This window comes from Echiichthys vipera (assembly GCF_963691815.1).
Source record: "Echiichthys vipera genome assembly, chromosome: 4".
NCBI lineage: Eukaryota > Metazoa > Chordata > Actinopteri > Perciformes > Trachinidae > Echiichthys > Echiichthys vipera.
In genome coordinates, this window is record NC_139829.1 from 25842990 (window position 1) to 25848477 (window position 5488).

Sequence of the window (5488 nt, forward strand, 5' to 3'; positions counted from 1 at the left end):
CAGGAGCCTTAACAAAGATTGAAATACGAATGAATGAATAAACAAAGCTGCTGTCTCCTGACATAACATGAATACACTATTTACATTTGTTATTATTAATATTTGCATAAACTATGTAGCATGATCAGAAGGTTACTCAAAAATGCAATGAACAGCTAGTTTCATTATGACTTTGACAGTTATAGCTGTGAAATCAAAATGCATTTGATGATTGCAGCAAAGCAAATGATTCACAAAGCTGGTTAAATGAAACACAGTAGAGATGTGTTTGTGTTTGATCTTGAGAGTCAAAGGTGACTGAGGGTCAGAGAAATACTTCTGTCACCACCAGAGTCTAAACTCCATCCTGCTCATATCACCACTATCCCCTTAAAATCGCTTCTAATTGGAAAAGTCACCTCTAACTTTCCTGTTATGCATTATGGCCGATAAATAAATGAGCATTTAAGCCTCTTTAGGGAAACACCGTGAAAGAGAACTTTGCTGTCACTTGTTTTTCCATGATCAAAAAACTCACAAACAACAGCAGCAGAGAGATTCTTCTGAAGATGAGGTTGGAAGAGATTCCACCTTCTGCTTGACAAATGCAGATTTAATCGAACTGAAAGGCAAAAACAGATGTTGTCTTGTCTATGAAAAGTGACCCTCATGGTTTGCAGAAGATGCATTCCAGTAGCACATAAAATCTATTGTTGTTTGTGATTCAAACTCAAAACATTCATGACAGATATCTTTGTTTGTTTGAATTGGGTTAGTAAGTTCATTTCCTGTAAGTTGTACAAGCTCTATTTTCTTATTTTTCCCATTTATTGCTCTAATATTTCACACAATTTTCTAATAATAAATAACAAAAAAATGTAAGATTTATTCAATTATTGAATATTCAATTGTCAGTGACAACTCACTGGCTTTACATACAGTAGTTGCTTAATACTACATGTGTGAGTTACGATACAATTGTTTTTAAAAGGGCTGGCTAACTGGTTATCATTTACTGCAACTTGTCGTTATGATTAATGTCAGTGTTCAAATAAATTACGATCTTTGCATGAATGGAACATCTTCCCCCGTTCCACTAAAGCGAAAGCACGTGTGCTACTTTCATTATTATTTGTTTACAATTTAAGCTCAGTTGTAAAATCTTTGTCACAATCATCTTAATTGTCGTAGTGAATGATTTGCTAACGAAAGCCGGCACGTGCACAGATGGTGCTCAATCACCTATCCTGTCTTAAGAGCGCTTTTTGCAAGACATTTTTAAATTTCTTTTTTGTATTTCTTCTTATTCAAAGCAGGTTGTAAGGCCTGACACCTGCATTTGAGTTCTAGTTCTATGGGACAGAATGAGCCCCTGCGTCTCATGGTGGCGATCCACTGGATCAGTTAGTATGTGAAGTTCATTCATTCATTCATCTTCAACCGCTTATCCCGGGGTTTGGGTCGCGCCAATCCCAGCTGACATCGGGCGTGATGCGGGGTACACCCTGGACAGGACGCCAGTCTATCACGGGGTACATAGAGACGAACAGAGACAGACAACCATTCACACAAGGGCATTTTTTTTTAGAGTCATCAATGAACCTAACACGTGCAGGTCTTTGGATTGTTGGACGAACCGGAGTACCCGGAGAAAACCCACGCAGACACGGGGAGAACATGCAAACTCCACACAGAAAAGCCCAGGTCGGGATGCAAACCTGGAACCTTCTCGCTGTATTTATGGAGAGCATGATATCTGACCATTGCATGATAGATATGGCTCTGGGAATTGACTGACCATGTGCCATATCCAAATGTTCATAGTCAGAGCAGAGAGATGCTTAAAAGCTTATAACAGAAAAACACAATGGCAGCTGAGTGTCTAATTGGTAAAGACACATCTGATATTTCATCAACGTTTCTAAGTAAATACATGAACATTTGTGCCTTTGCAGGAAACATTGTGAAAAATAGCTTTGCTCTCAATTGTTTTTCCCTGATAAAAAAACAAAACAGTCACAAACAACAGCAGCTCAGTTCAGCAGAGAGATCCTTCCGAAAGATTAGGGTTTAAAAAAAATCATGTTCCTGTTGACGTATGCAAATTTTGCAATTTAATCTACCTGAAAGACAAACACGTGTTGTTGTCTTTTCTATGGAATGTGAAGCTCATGGTTTGCTGAAAATGCATTCCAGTAGCACAAAATACCAAACAAACAAAGACAGGTGAAACTTGTAACATGTTTTGAACTCAGGCACACTGAGGTTCTTGGTAGCCATCTACATTTCAGTTACTGGTCAATGTTAATTTCCTGGATATTGAACAATCTCTACTATTTTGTTCTTCTCATTTATCAGCCTGATATTTCACACAATTTTGTATATATATTTTGTATTGTACATGTTTATCATGAAAATGTCTCTATTTGCTATCCTATTAGGCCAGTTGACTCAATCAGGCACAGTAATACACGGTCATCAAATCAGTTACAGTTAGTTTTGGCACTGTTGGCAGGTTCCAGGTCCTGCTGGAAAAGTAAATCAGCATCTCTATAAAGCTTGTTAGCAGACGGAAGCATGAAGTGCTCTTATATCTTCTGGTAGACATTTGCGTTGACTTTGGACTTGATAAAACACAGTGGACCCACACCAGCAGGTGACATGTCACCCCCAAATCATCACTGACTGTGGAAACTTCATACTGGACTTCAAGCGACTTGGATTCTGTGCCTGTCCACTCTTCTTCCAGACTCTGGGACCTTGATTTACAAATGAAATGCAAAATTTACTTTCATTTGAAAAGAGGACTTTGGACTCTGTGGGCAACGGTCCTGTTCTTTTTCTCCTTAGCACAAGATGCTTTTGACGTTGTCTCTGGTTCAGGAGTGACTCTAGGAATATGTCAACTCTATGTGTGGTGGCTCTTGATGCACTGACTCCAGCCTCAGTCCGTTCCTTGTGAAGGCCCCCCAAGTCTTTTTCTTTACCACAGGGTCTCCTACCAGTTAGACATGCCTAGAAAACCCCCAAAGTGAGGTGCCCAGATGGCATCCTGATCGGATACTTGAACCACCTCATCTTTTGACACAAATTGGCAGTGGCGCTACTCCGAGCTCCCTCTGGATATCTGTGCTGCCCAAAGCTCATGACCTTAGGTGAGGGTAGGAAGGTAGATCGACTGATAAATCGAAAGCTTTGCCTTCCAACTCAGGTCCCTCTTGACTATTACAGCACAGTGCAATGCTTGAATCAATCCGCCTGTCAAGCTCACACTCCATTTTACCCTGACTCGTGAACAAGACCCTGACATACTCCCAACCCAGAGGAACCAATCTAGTTTTTCGGGCGAGAATGTGGCTTCAGACTTAAAGGCGCCGACACTCATCCCGACTGCTTTGCATGATAAAGCCAATAGAGCCACATCATCTGCAAAGAGCAGAAACACAGTTCTAAAGTCCCTGAACAGGACACTCTCCTCCCAGCCTCTCCTCCCAGCCTTTCCCCAAAGTCTTCTAAGTGCTCTTTCCACCACATCAGTTGTGATTGGTCCGTACAATGTCAAGCTGCTGGAAATCTGTCTGTATAGGTAAGGGGCAAGACATAATTAACGTGTAACCAAATGTATTATTGCATATTTTTATTGTACAATTAGTTATGAATTAATGAAATCCTTTGAGGTCCCACAATGTCTAAGAGGTCCCACAGGTGGCCCTGATACTGTACCTATCTAGACACACATGCTGAAAATGTCACATTAAACAACCAGTGTTGTTGTGTTACAGCCTTTTGTTTAAAAAAGTTAAATTGTACTGAAGCTATGAATAAGTTGATTTAATATGATGCCATGATATATTTAATATCTTGCATATGCATGCATTATATTTAGACTCCTATACCAATGCATTATATTTTACATTAAACATTTAATATGTATATATGTACTGATATTGTGTCTGTCATAAACCTCATTTGTTGTGCTTTTTTAGTTTGAAACTGTTTTAAATCATATTTTGATTTAGTATTTTACGAGAGTTCATGCTTTGGAGCTATTTCTACAGATTAATGGTGGTTTGGGCGACATCTGTCTGTAGTCATGGTAAAATATAATCTCCACACATTTCTTTTCAGGCCCACTAAGGGGCAGTGTCGTACCACTTATCCTAAGAACGTCCACAGCAAAGCAAAGTCTGTAAAAGTGAAATCAGAGAACATTCTGACAAACTGCATCTTGTTCACAGATACCAGAAACAATCGTTGTGGATTGGAATTTTGACATACATGCAAACGAGTATTAGACAGTAGATCCATTGACTAACATCAAAGGACACATTATCAGACCAGCGAAGGGATAAAAAAAATTGCTACTACTAATTGTTTCTTTCCACATATGTTATAGTTTGTTTTTTGTGTGGACCGTGATTCCACTGAAACCAAATGAAGGTGTCACAGCGGAGGGTGACGTGGTCGTGTCCCGGGTCCAACGTGGAGATGGACTCCAGAGAAAGCGAGGGGTGTGACCTTTGGATGCTGATCTCGCAGGCAACCTGTTAAATATTTATCTTGGATGGCATACCAGAGACTTCTGCTTCTGGACTAGAGCTCAGGAATCCAGCGGTCGTCTGCAGACTAATATCTCAAGACAAGGAAACATGGGAATGGGAACCGACAAATAAACCTCTCAGGAGCTTAACAGAAGCTTTAAACTTACTCTGTAGTTACTGAAATACTGATCTGCTAGAGACACTATATGGACTTTAAAAGGAAAGCAGCAGCATTACTTCTCTTGACTTTTGCTGCAAGGCTTTCAGTTTTGCTGGAACACAACATGGAAACACTGAGACTGCACTGAGGCCTTGTGTGTGTGTGTGTGTGTGTGTGTGTGTGTGTGTGTGTGTGTGTGTGTGTGTGTGTGTGTGTGTGTGTGTGTGTGTGTGTGTGTGTGTGTGTGTGTGTGTGTGTGTGTGTGTGTGTGTGTGTGTGTGCGCGCGCCTTGATGTATGTGTGTATGCATCTGTACTTAGAAACACTCCTGAATGTATAAGATGGGCCTTGCAAAGTGACAGGTGATCAATAGAGCCACCTGGATCCCATAAAGAACACTCCACAGACTGTCTTTTGTGCCTGATGTGAATCATCTAAAGGTCCAACACAGTGAATAGAGTCACTCAGGCCTATTTATTGAGATAGTTGTGGAAATCGCTTCCTCTTCCCTTGCATGTAAAACACTGGAGGGCGGTGCCACTGCGCCTGTGCCTGTATGGGAATCTCTATTATTTCCAGCTGTGGATGGAAACTATTACTGAGGGCCTTCTCCCTGATGAGCTTTAAAGTGCATGCTCACATGCGCACACACACACAAACACAAACCATAGACACACATACGCACGCCTACGGACGCTCAGTCAAACATTCAGACCCACGCTGAATCATTCACCGAAGATAAAAGACACCCTGTTGCCCTGAGAAAGAGAAGAGAAAGAGGGAGGGAGAGACGAGCAGCAGCAGCTCC